The sequence below is a fragment of the Rattus rattus genome, chromosome 2, assembly GCF_011064425.1.
Source record: "Rattus rattus isolate New Zealand chromosome 2, Rrattus_CSIRO_v1, whole genome shotgun sequence".
NCBI lineage: Eukaryota > Metazoa > Chordata > Mammalia > Rodentia > Muridae > Rattus > Rattus rattus.
This window is the reverse complement of record NC_046155.1, coordinates 9341209-9355326: the sequence shown is the minus strand read 5'-3', so window position 1 is coordinate 9355326 and position 14118 is coordinate 9341209.

Genomic DNA, 14118 nt, shown 5'->3' with positions numbered 1-14118 from the left:
GGCGGTGGATTATAGGTGACGCCAAATCTTGAACGCACCCGAGCTTCCGCCTCCGCTCAACTTGGTGGCGGCCAGGGAAAAGAGGCAAGGGCTTTCTGAATAGGACTCCAGTAGCACAGAAAATAAAAGCAACAAACAACAAAAGTAACCTCGTATCGTTAAAAAGCTCCTATACATCAAAGGAACCTCTCAGCTGAATGAAGAGGCAGTCCACAGAATGGAAGAAAATCTTTGCCAACTATATATCTGATGATTATAGCTAGGTAGGTAGATAGGTAGGTAGATAGGAGGGTAGGTAGGTAGGTAGATAGATAGATGGATGGATGGATGGATGGATGGATGGATGGATACTATATGAGTCATGTCTTGGAATTAACGAAGACCTCAAAAACTAAACGTCAAGAAAATAACCAGAGGCTGGAGAGATGGCTGCTCTTCCAGAGGACCAGGGTTCAATTCCCAGCACCCACATGGAGATTCATGACTGTCTATAACTCTAGTTCCAGAGGATCTGACAGATATACACACAGGTAAAACACCAATACAGATGAAATAAAAATAAGTAAATATTTTTTTAGAAAGAAAATAACCAAGCCAACTGAAAAATGGACAATGGAACTGAAAAGAGAGTCCTCAAAAGAAGAAATAAAAACTGTTGGGGGTGGGGGTTGATTACCTGCCTGTATGCTGTGTGTCAGAAGAGGGCATCCGTAGATCCCCTGGAACTGGACTTACAGACGGTTGTCAGCTGCCACGTGGGTGCTGAGAGTGGAACCCAGGTCCTCGGGAAGAGCAGCCAGTGCTCTGAACTGCCAAGCCATCTCTTCAGTCCCTAATGAACACTTTTAAAAGTGTCCAGAGTCCTTACCCATCAGAAAAACACAGATTAAACTACTTTAAGGCTGCAGCTCACACAGGTCAGGATGGCCATCCTCAAGAACTCAAATGACTACAAAGGCTGGCATGGACGTGAGGAAAGGACAAACCTCCACACACTGTTGGTGGGGGTGTAAACTGGGGCCGCCACAGTGCCAATCCGTCTGGGTGTTTCTCAAAAGACCAAAAGGACAGCCACCACAGGACACAGCTGCACCACTCCTAGACAATACCGGAAGAACTCCATATTCCACTGCAGAGAATCTCATCCACCCAGGTTCATTGCTGTTCTAGTCACAGCGATCGAAACAGCCTAGATGACCTCCCACTGAGGAACGGACAGTGAAATGCAGCACATACACACAGTGGCGTGTTACTCAGCTATAAAGGAAAATGAATCACAAAAACTGTAGGTAAATGAATAGTACTGGAAAAAAAAACAGTATACTGAGTGAGGTGACCCAGGCCAGAAAAACAGTCACGTATTCCCTCTCATATGTAAATCCCAGCTTCTCCTCGTTTGCTGTGTTTGCTTAATCTGGAGGACATATGGAAGCCAGGAAACCACAGACAGGCCACTGGGGACGGTGCAGTAAGGGGCTTTGGGTGGGGGGCAGAGAAAGGAACGTAAAAATGGCTACTACTGGGAGCAGAAAGGTTGAAGCATAGAGGTAGGTTGGGGTAGGAAATGAGAAGATGGCCAGAGGCTTAGCCAAAATGAAGGATGCTTGAAAACTGTGGAAGCCTATGGTTTTCCAACCAAAGAAACAAACTTGGTTAGCAGAGACAGTAGAACACAGGCCACTTGAAAGGAGACAAGAGGAAGGCTTGCGGTTAAAGGTTTAGGTGGATTTAGAGCTATTGGGGAGAGAACAGGGTAGGGGTAGGTTATTCAAAACTCAGGATACATAAAGAAACCTGATGGAAAGCCACAAGTTTGTAAGCTAGTTTTTAAAAAAAACATAGTACATTTAAAGAAAAAAGGAATTTGAATAGGAGTAACCAGTGTAGGTAGACAACATTGTTCCCAAAGGCATGAGTTATTCAATGAAAATCGCAGTGCCAGGCACACGGTATCTCCCTGTGAGTCGCTAGTCAGCCAGGCTGCAGAGATGCCCAGAACAACACAAGCTATTGCCATTCCTTCAGCATTGCAGTAGAACTAGATGGTAAGGTAGTACAGACATGGGGCGGGGATCTGTTACTGAACACACTGCTCATGTTTGTGGGAAATGTAAAAAGTATTATCTTTTCCACCAAAGGGTTAAGCAAGATAAAACTTCTCTTTAAGAACATTGTAAAGAAAACACTTAGAAAATTTTAAATTCCTCTGGGTCAGCACTTCTTGAAATCAAAATATATGCTCAAGTTTCATTTCTCCCTAGGATACGTGCTGTTCTGTATGCTAGAATGTTAGTTCCAGTTCAGACCACTCAGAGTAAGGCAAGGAACCCCTTACATTAGGAATAAAACCCAGAAGAAGCCCCCTACACACACACACACACACACACACACACACACACACACACACACACACACACTGGGTGCATGTGTCGGCCATTAGTAAAATGTTTGAGGGCTTTGGTTTGGATCCTCAGGACCCATGGATTGTAAAATCAGAGTGCAGTGGCATCTATGTGTAAACCAGCATCGAGGATTGAGAGATGGAGACCAGCAGACTCCTGGAGCTCACTGGCCAGTCAGTCTAACTGCTTCGAGAGACCCTATTTCAAGGTAGATAGCCCAAGGAAGATAATCAACACTGACCTCTGTCTGGTCTGTGTATGTGTGTGTGTGTGTGTGTGTGTGTGTGTGTGTGTGTATATATATATATACATGAACATACAAACACACATAAAACTGCCCATGATTGAAATGGCAAACCTTATTCTAATTTTATTCTAAATGTATTCTATATTTATTAGTTTTAATAGCATTTTAATTTATTCTTTAAGTTTTTATACATTCACACAGTACATATTTATCATATCCATCTACCTGTACCACTCTAAAATTTCTCCTAGTGTCCCCCACCCAGTCTCTTTCCCAACTTCATGTCATTGTTTACTGTAATCAATAATTCCAAGTCCAATCAGTTCTGCCCATATGATCTTGGAGTGGGGAGCTCCTTCAGGGCATGAGCAATCTTCCAGAAGAAAGAAAAGTGACTTTCTTTCCCTCAACAGCTATCAACTGCCAACTATTCGTCTACTGGGATCCCTCCCGTCCATGCTAGAATTTTGGTTGGCTTGATTTTGTGCAAGTTTTGAGCAGGTAACCACAACTGTTATGAGTTCCAGGAATCTGCTTTCTGGAGCAGATCCTGTGAAATCAACACCCTGATTTTACAAATCCCAGTGTGCTGGAGATCCAAATCCAAACCCTCAAGTACTTTACTGAGCCATCTCCCAGCCCTATTTTGTTTTCTGAGACAGTGTCTTATGTATCCTCCAGCCTTAAGTTCTAGAGTGCTGGGATTGCAAGCATGCACAGACACCACGCATCTCTGTGAGAAAATCTCTGTGGCCTTCTGCATTTCTACAGTACTGAGCAATGACCACCACTGCCCACCTCCAGATTGTCATGGGAAACAGAATTCTGAACTTATTAAGCAAACTCCCCTTCCAAACCCCTCTCATCATATGCAAACCTCTATTCTAATTCCTGCACGTTTTAATTTTCCCTTTCTAGTGCTCCTTATATGCAAAATTATAGTTATCTGATTTTGTGTCTTGTTTCACTAAGAAAAATATGTAGAGGGCTCATTAATGTTGTAGTATGTGACGACGTTTCAACCCTTTTTAATTCTTAGTACATGATTCGATTGTATACACAGGTATTACTTTCCCCCATTCATCCGGTGTTGATGGAGGGCCTGATTTCACCAACATGTCTGATTCTAATTCCTAAAGTCAGTGCAGTGACTCCCTGAGGCCGCCAGAGGACGCATAGGGACCACAAGGCCGGCGCTTTAGCAAACGCTGTTTATGGAAAAAGAACCAGAAGCCTGGTTTTGCGCATATTAAGTAAGGACAGACTCCCGCATGTGAAAGGGAAGCTGGCCGGGCCTGGATGTGGGCCAGAGAGGTAACCGTTCTTTCAAATCGGTTAATTGGATTCAATTGGAGGAAAAGAAGCACGGAGATCCACTCGGGAGAAGCTATCCCTGTAACCCTGATCCAGTACCACACCCCACCCCCAAAATGGAAAGATTCCACCGACCACCCACAGCTTTCCTGCAAGCTGTTCTCCAGTGTGAGCCGCCCCCAGTGGGAGCTCGGAGAGGAGGATGGGAGAGTAAATCCAGCAAGGATTGAGCTTGGTTCCTGCCTTTTCCCCAACAAACATGATGTGCTCAACCTGTGGCTTGAACGTTTCACAGAGAAGGAAACTGAAGCATGGTGCTGTTACTGCAGTGTCCAGAGCAAATGCAAGAGGCAAGGTCTGAATGCCACCCAGGGGCTCAGGCGAACTTCTCCAAGCCCACTGACTGGATTTCTCTGTAATGAGGGTCTGGGGCTTCATTCCACACTTCATCACAGAATGGGATTTGGCCCCAGAGTCTGGTCCACAGGGCCTCTGTTATGATGCCCTGGCTTGGCTCTTTGGTAGCCACCTCACACTGGCCAGAATTTCCACCGGCGTAAACCCCTCCACTTTTCTCACATGTACTGGGACTGAGACAGCTCCCCCCCCACTGCAGCCCTTGCAGCTGGGTCTTTGGATCTGAGTGCAGGAACTGACATTTATCCCTGTCAGATTCATCTTGTTCACTCATCTGACAAACATTTGTTCAGTGCCTACGCAGTACCAGGTGCTGGTACTGAAATGAGAGACACGTCCCCTGCCCTTAAGAAGCTCTCACTGACATCAATCCTGTCAGTAGCCACCAGTTGCTAAGTACCTACTCTATGCCAGGCACACGAGGCTAGTGTCATAGCCATGAGTCGTCTCATGACCCCTCACAGCTCTGCCGTGTGGGTGGCATTGTCTGAATTTTGCAGATGGGAAAGACAAAATTCAGAAGGCTTATGTGGGCTGGGGAGACTGCTAACTTGGTAAGATGCCGACTGTGCAAGCATGAGGCCCTGGGTTCAGGTCTCCAACACCCACATAAAAAGCCAAGCACAGTTTCTGTGGAAGCAGATAAGTAGAGTCCTGAAACTCATTGGCCAGCAGGCCTAGCTGAATCTCTGATCTTCAGGTTCAGAGAGAGAGAGAGAGAGAGAGAGAGAGAGAGAGAGAGAGAGAGAAAGGAAGGTGGGGGCTGGAGAGATGGCCTATCAGTTAAGAACACTTTCTCTTCCAGGGGACCCAGGTTCAAGTCCCAGTATCCATGTGGCAGCCCACAACTATCCATGGTAACACGGTGACTTACAGATACACATAGGGGCAAAATGTTCATAAATAAATTTTAACTTTTTTCAAATAAATCAAGATGAACAGTGGTTGAAGAAAGATACCTGTGCTGATCAGTAATTTTGTCAACTTGACACAAGTGGGAGAGAATCTCATCTGAGAAAATGCCTCTATAAGACTGGTCTACAGCCAGGTCTGTTGGGCATTTTCTTAGTTGATAGATGTGGGAAATCCTAGTAAACTAGGTGTGGGTCTGCCCGTGGGAAAGTAGTCCTGGGTTAAATAGGAAAGCAGGCTGAGCAAGCCATGGGAAGTAAGCCAGAAAGCAGCACTCTCCATGACGTCTGCTTCAGCTCCTGCCTCCAGGTGTCCTGCCTTGGATTCCTGTTCTGACTTCTCTTAAGTCATGGACTCCAACCCCAAGGAGAAATAAACCTTTTCCTCCCCAAGATGCTTTTAGTTGCTGTTTATCACATCAATAGAAAACAAACTAAAACAATACACCATACATGCACACACACACACACACACACACACACACACACACACACACACGCACCCAGGCACTTGTGTATATGACAGGCAGGCAGCAGGTGAGCCCCAGCTCAGTTGTCATCTCTAAAAGAGAAAAATGTTAACTGACTTGTGGGAAGTGATCTTGCTACAAAGAAGCAGCACCCAACACTCCCATTGCTCTGGATTCTGAGTCTCTCCTCCCACTTAGACTTCCTCTATTCCAGCTTTGGAGTCTCATCAAACTCTGATGAAGTTTACTTACCTGAATTTCATCAACCGTGTTGTAGAAACTGGGCTGAGCAGAGCCCTGAGGTGGGACAGCAGGCTCTGATACCCCATTAATGGTGAAAGACCCTGTGTCTTCAGCTATGTGAACTCACCGACTGGATGCCACGTGATCCTACCACCCTCAGCCCCAGTCTCAGACGCTCTGCCTTGATCAAGGAGCTGTGTACCTGGACCCGACTGCCAAGTCCTCCCCATGTAGGCTCCAAGCTTTGCCTGGCCCTTGCCTTCATCATAGTCAAATTGCATCTGCCAATCTCCCTCACAAGGACCAAAAGAAAAGCCTGAGGCCTGGGGACAATCGATTTGGTTTGGGGCATCTCCCCTAGCGTCCGTGGCGTCTTCTCTACGGTACCATCTGCTCCTGACAACTCAGCCCACCTTGACCACTCAGATCTTCTGCCACCGACCTCACTGAGGGAGACCCATGACAAAGCAAGCTGTGCACCAGCCTTGGGCAAACTACAAGACAGGCTAGGAACGTGCACTGTTTGGTGGGAGAGACTTCTCAATAAACTTCAAGCTTCCAGTCAGTACCCAAAGATGCAAACCTCCATAGGATTGCTGCCTCGAGGCGCTCACAGACGTGTCCGCCCTTCTCACAGCACCCATGAGACCATTGTGCTCATTTTACAACTAGGGACGTGAAGACCCAATAAGCAAGACCCAGAGCTGATCTCTGCCTCTGCTAAGCTTGCATTTTTTTGAAAACAACCCAGCTTCCAGGCCCCCAAAAGGATAACAGAGAGTTGAGCTCTACTGTAAATATACCCCACAGGCAAGGGAGGTAACTTCAATCCTTTTACATATTTTTTTAATTTATTTGTTTATTTTATGTATATGAGTACCCTTTCCCTGTCCTCAGACACACCAGAAGAGGGCATGGGATCCCATTACAGATGGCTGTGAGCCACCATGTGGTTGCTGGGAATTGAACTCAGGACCTCTGGAAGAGCAGTCAGTGCTCTTAACCACTGAGCCATGTCTCCAGCCCCATGTTTAATCTTAAAACGACTCTCGAAAGGTTGTTTAAAAGCCTCCCATTTATACTTTTGTCCCTGAGGTATGTCTATTAAACATGAAACTACCGGATTCCTGTCACGAGGCTGAAGAGTGACACTCATGCCACAGCCAGGCCTTGCTGTCACAGCCTTATAATCCACTGGAGAAGACCAGTAGCAAACAAGCATGCGACTTCGAGCATCTGAGAGTGCTATAAAGACCGTATTGTAGCACACAGGAAGATGGAGGTAAGAGCTGTGCCAGCCCGAGTGGTCTGTGTGACCTCTCTGAGGAAGTGGCATTTGAGAAGCTAAAAAGGAGCTGGCCTTAGGACCAAGAAACACAAAGGAGTGCAGTCCAGTGCCAAATCCACCCACCCCTACTGTGGATATCACCCTAGGGAGGGTTAGAGACCCCTAGGATGCCTGCCACCTGGCAGGCTCTATGGTTCCTGTTCTTTCTGTCTTCCTTCTGTGAGTCTGTGAGCCTCCAAGGTGTTGTGGTATCTTCTTTATTCTTCTGCCTATTCCTTCAGAAAGCCCAGCCCAAGTGCTGGATAAATATTTAACCAGGTCCTAATTACACCTAACAAGATAAAACTATACCGTGTACAATCACAAACACACTATTTAGCCAAGTCATAATTAAGCCTGACACAATATAAGTATCCCTCCTCCAACCACAAACATATTATAAATTATATGAAGATGGCAATATCCCTCGGAGGACATTCCTTTAGTATCTCAAACACAAATGTGACAACCACTGAGATTCTCCTAACTGGCATTGCATTGCTTAGTAAAGGAACTGAGGAGTTGGAGAGAGGACTACAGCCATTAAGGCTCAATTCCCAGCATCCACATGGTGACTCACAGTCATCCTAACTCACGTTCTAGGGGGTCTAAAACTTCTTCTGACCTCTGTGGGCAGTGTACACAGAATGTACACATACATACATACAGGGGAAACACTCATACACATACAATAAAAATAAATTTAAAAAAAAAAGAAGTTGGGGCTGGGGATTTAGCTCAGTGGTAGAGCGCTTACCTAGGAAGCGCAAGGCCCTGAGTTCGGTCCCCAGCTCCAAAAAAAGAACCAAAAAAAAAAAAAAAAAAAAAGTTGAGGAAAGAAAACACAAATAATCTGTACAAAAACAGTCCTAACAAAATATGACAGAAACACTTATATCAATTATAATCTTCATTTCTGCAACTGGTTGTGTGGCCTTAGCTTGTATTTATAACTACCTTCCTCTATTACTCACTCTCTATTTCCTCCACCCTTAGTAAGCACCTCAGTAGGTCTTGGTTCTGTTCATGGAGGTGTAAGATTCAAACTTTAAGGACAAAGGCTGCCTTAGGGAAATACCAGGTGGCTGGGACTTTAATACACTGTCCAAAGAATTTAGGATAACACCCTGTTCTGGGAAATGAGCTGACCGCCCTTAGCAGTCCCCCATCCGTGTGAATGAGCTAGCAACGAAAAGGGAAGGGCTAACCTCGAAAAGAGAAGGTCCCTTAGGAGTCCCCCATCTGCATGCCAAAAATATCTCACCATTGATGAATGTAAGGGTCAAGGCTGTCCTCCACACATGTATAAAAAGGGTGTGCTTTTGTCATTCAGAGTTGCCTCTGCCCCAATTACAGGGCCATCCCAGTGCGCTGGATCATTAAATCTCTTGCTTATTGCATCAATCTCCGTCTTCGTGTTTTCGTGAGTGGGACCTCCTGGACATAGGGCCGATCATAGGTCCTACAGAGGAGTGACCCATACCTTCATTTATGAAGGATCTAAGCTCTTTGTCATCCTGCTTGGATTTGGCTGTTGTAGTTTCCCATTGACTTTAATCACAAGGTCATCGTAGCACCAAGAGAATCCCCAAATGATCTCCCGGGCTCCAGACATACATTTTCTTACCTCCATTGTGGAGAGGCAATCCAATTTCCCCTTGGTAATCTGGATCAATTACCCTTCCTAACACTGTTATTCCTTTCTTAGACTGTTGGCTTACGGGCATCAGAAGTCCAAAGTGGCCAGGGGAAGTCTGAACTTCCCGCTCTAGAACTAAATTTATAGACCAGCAGAACTTAACATTGTGGGAACAGGAAGCATACTTTTTCCAAGTGGGTCATTAAGGGTGATAGTGTATGGCACTATTTCCTTTTCCACCTCAGAAGCAATACAATATGGAATACCATGAAAGTGGATACAACATTCTATAAGTCTGTGACTGGTAGTTTTGTCAGAAGCATTACATGCAGGGAAGGTATGGTGGTTTAAATATGCTTGGCCCAAGGAGTGGCACTATTAGAAAGTGTGGTTGGTTGGAATAAATGTAGCCTTGTTAAAGGAAGTGTGTCATTGTGAGGGTGGGCTTTGAGACCTTCCTCCTAGTTGCCTGGAAGTCAGTAGACTTCTCCTAGCTGCCTTCTGATCAAGATGTAAAACTCTCAGCTCCTCCAGCACCATGCCTGCCTGGATGCTGCCATGCTCCTGTCTTGATAATACTGGACTGAACCTTTGAACCTGTAAGCCAGCCTCAATTAAATTGTTGTCCTTTATAGGAGTTGCCATGGTCATGATGTCTCTTCACAGCAATGAAAACCCTAAGACAAAAGGCACATCATTGAGCGGAATAAATAAATACTTCAATGGAGGAAGTAGTCCAATGTAGTCAACCAGCCACCAGGTAACTGGCTGGTCACCCAGGGAAATGGTGCCATATCTGGGGCTCAGTGTTGGTCTCTGCTGTTGACAGATCTGGCACTCAGCAGCAGCTGTAGCCAGGGCAACCTTTGTGAGTGGCAGGTTCATGTTGCCAAGCCCACAAATAACCCCATCTCTACCTCTACTGTGGCAACTTTATTCATGGGATCATGACAAAGCGATGACAGGAATGGCTGGGGAAAGAGCTGGACAAACAGAGCAGGTCATCCTGTCTACTTGATAACTGATTCATCTGCTAAATTCACCCTTTAGTGAGCATTTACATTACAAGTACCTTCACATCCTTTGCCCATTTGGAGAGATCTCTCCACATACTTCTTCCCAGATGTCATTCTCATCAATTTTCCAGTCATGCTTTTTCCAAAGTCCCTGACGATCCATCCAATCCATTGGTTACAGCCCATGAATCTATTTCCTGTCCGCAAACACCACGACTGATTAGCCAGTACCAGAGGTCCATATGTGACATGCCTAAATAAAATTCACTTTGCCCGTGCTGCCCATTACAGGTTAGACAATTGGGGACATTGTTTTGTCTGCACTGCCCATAACAATAACTACAATAACCTTGCTTTAGGCAATTCAGTGCTGCTTCCTGGTCCCTGATACCTTGAGATCCAGTTAAACCAACTGGGCAGCAGTGTCTCTAACCCTGAGGTCTGGCACGAGGAAAAAGGCGACAACGAAACTCTTTAAACGCGCTGGTGCCCCTCTCACCAGTTTGCATTTAGAGGGTTCTTGAAGGGTGTGTCTTCTGGGCCTTCCCACTGTGGATTATGTTTTACACAGCGTATCCACTCCAGCACTGCAATTTCCCTGAGCCTTAACATCATTAACATGAAGCCAAAGGGCACCAGGCACCTCCACCTCCTTTTCAGTAGTCCATCTTGTGATAAATGCCTCAGCCAACCATTCAAACATTTGACCCTTTCAAAATCGTATGAGCTTCCATATTAAACCTAGAATCTCCATTCACAGGGCCCGTGTCAATAAACTCAGCCTGATCCAGTTTTACGTTCCTACCTCCATTATCCCACCCCCTTAAAATCAATTCCCACACATATTCCCCGGATTTCTGCTTGAATGAACGAGCAAACTCATTAAGCTCTTTAGTAGTGTACTTCACCTCTTCATGGACTGTACCTTCTATCTCCCCTCCAGGATCCTGTTTAACCTTAATTCTGATGGTAGGTCTAACGGTAACTATGGGTGGGCCCTGAGGGACATAGTAAATGTCTGGCCTGCCTTTTTTTTTTTTTTCAGAGAAAGTCAGTGCTAATTTAGCAGACAATGAAGGATTAATTACCTCAATTAAGGATGGAAAAGGCAATGTTTGAAGGGATGGAGGTGGGAACACATCTTCTGTTGAAGGTGAAGAGACTACTTTCTCAGGTGAGAGGAATTCTTGAAAATCTGATGTTCAAAGTTCTCAGCCTCAATAGGGTCCTCCTACACACCGCCATCCCAAGTTACAGGATTTCATTCTGTACCAGTTAATGTCCTTACTTTTGCTGCCAACACCATCTGAGGACGGGATTTGAATTTTCACTGGAATTCAGCAAACCTTAAAATGAAGGTTTTGGTTTGATTTTCTGCACCTTGAGCTCCATGGCTGCTGGACAGAAATTGTCCTCCAGGGCACACTTAGAAACCTGTAAGCCATTTATGTGCATCTGGAGCTGTCAGTCTTCTCATGGAGCTCCCTGTCCCTCCCCGTAGATGCTGGAAGTTGGTTAATCTTATCATGAAGCTCATTCTTTTCCTGTCAGTTTCTCCAGAGATATTAGGAGCAACCAACCAGCACCAGAACTTACATTATTTTTCCACAAACTGTCAAAAGTGATGTGTGTAACGTCACCAAACCTGTTGCCTCTAACAATTGATGGATCAGGATAATCAAATGTCTTTGTTTCCTTCATTTTGTAAAATAGTTCACCCCGTGGCCTTTCAGCACTCTCCCAGCTTCAAGAAGAGGCTTCAGTAACGGTAGGTGTTGGGACAATGTAAAGCCTATTCCAGATACTTTTTTTTTCTTTTTCTTTTTTTCGGAGCTGGGGACCGAACCCAGGGCCTTGCATTTGCTAGGCAAGCGCTCTACCACTGAGCTAAATCCCCAACTCTATTCCAGATACTTTTAAAAGTTATCCTTATACCTCTTGTTGCTCCAGAATTAATTCTGGTACCAAAAGTTGTAGTAGTTGGGGTTCTCTAGAGAAACAGAACTTATGGATAGAGTTGTGTAGAGAGGTTCAGTGTGTGTGTGTGTGTGTGTGTGTGTGTCTTATTAGAATGGCTTACAGGCTGTGGTTCATCTAGTCCAACAATGACTGTCTACCAACAAAAGATCAAAGAATCTAGTAGTTGTTCTGTCTGTGAAGCCGCATGTCAGACAGTCTTCAGTATATGGAGGAATCCCAAAGAAGTTGGCCCTAACGCCAGAGAAGGAATGAACTTCCCGTCAATAGCAAGCAGGCAAAGAGAGCAAGCTTCCTTCTTCCGTGTCCTTTATATAGGCTGCCAGCAGAAGGTGTGAACAAAATTAAAGGTGAATCTTCCCACCTCAGGAGATCCAATCAAAAGTGGGTCTTCCCACTTCAAGTGATTTAATTAAGAAAAAAAAATCCCTCACAGATGTACCTAACTGATTGGGTTTTAATTCATTCCAGATATAGTCAAGTCGACAACAAAAATGGCCTTCACGGCCAGCAAGAAGGAAGCTCAGGAACAAGGCTATCTCTCCAAGCAATCACTCCACAGAGCCTGTGGCCTGCATGAGTGGTAGAAACAGAGAAGGCGATGGATTCCAGAAGGTAGGAGGAAGGGTCGCCTACACAATTGGAAATTTTTCACACACAAAAAAAAGTCCGGATTTCTAGCTATTTTTAAAATATCTGAGGATCTGGCAACTCAAAGCCCGCATATCCCCATGGCAACAGCAGCTGGTGTGGAGCAGCAGCTCCCTCCCCCCCCTTTAAACTGGACGTGTGCTTTACAGCTCTTCGAGGACATAAATGCACACGCAGACACACACACTTTCTCAGCTCTTTGTGGACACAGGCCCCCCACCCCTCTCTCCAGCTCTTTATGCACACCCCCCCTTCACACACACACACACACACACACACACACACACAGGGGGGGGGGAGTCTGACACAGTCACAAATAGTCACACACACACACAGTCTGACCCAGCCAATTCATTCACACACCCTCAGTTCCTCAGCTTTGAAGTCCGCCAACCTTAGCCTACGGCCTTTGATGAGCAGAAAACGGTGTTGGGGGAACTGAGATGGCAGCATTTGGCGCATCACCGTGGAGCTAAGTACCTCAGCCTGGGATCCCCTCACTTGAGTTCTTTTTGCAGCAGTGGTTATTTTTGCTATAGGTTGCTGGTGATTCTTCAGTGTGATTTGTTGTTTGTGAATCTTTGAAGAGGAAGGTTTGGGTGGGGGAGTCAGGGGCTTGCTCTTTCCATTTGGTTGGTTTGTCATTTTTGAGAGTCTCGCCATACAGGTCAGGCTAACCTCATCCTCCTGAGTGCTAAGATTACTCGAGGGCAGCCCTCACACCAGGTCCTCTCTCTCAACTCCTCAGGGTGCTTGCCCAGTGCAGGAGCAGTCCTTACTCCCTCCAAACCCACACACACCCGTGCTGGGCAGCCTCCATCTTCACGGAAGAAGTGCAGTGTGTGATGGAAACCAGAAGGGGGTGACTCTCCCTGCCACATCTTTGGAGTTGCCCATAAAAAGTTACTCCTAGCCTCGCTCAGCCACCAGGCTCCTGTTGTAATAACATGATCTCTAAGAACGCAGGTCCAGGAAGAGTCCTGTAAACCTGCACTGTGCCAGCTGAGGTGACAGCTGAGGCCCAGAGTGCTTGGTCACATGGTGGACTCAGGAAGGAATGGCTGGGCCAGAGTCTATTTCTTCCGGGTGACTGGGAAGACCTCAAAGGCTCCAGTCTGTGCCTGGTAAGGCACCACTCTTGCCTACTAAGAACATTTTCTTCTCTCATTCTATGTAAGGCTCAGCTCTCCTGGGACCTGTTTGCTCAGGCCTGACCCTCAAACTGTTCTGTGGGTTTGGTTCTGTGGGTTTATATACTTTACATAAGACCCCAATTGTAGCCCCATCTTGCAGATAAGAAAATTGAGCTTTATTTGGTTGGTTACCCGAGTCCGGCTAGCAAATGGTAGTGTAAACCCATAGCTTGCCCTGTGAAAGCTTTCGTCCCTGGACTGTCTCATCCCCAGGAAGACGACTGTAAGATGGGTCTGTGGAGGGGAGAGGAGTTGGCTTTTAAGGACAGAGAACATCCTTTTACCCAGGTCCAGCATGAAGACTCTACACA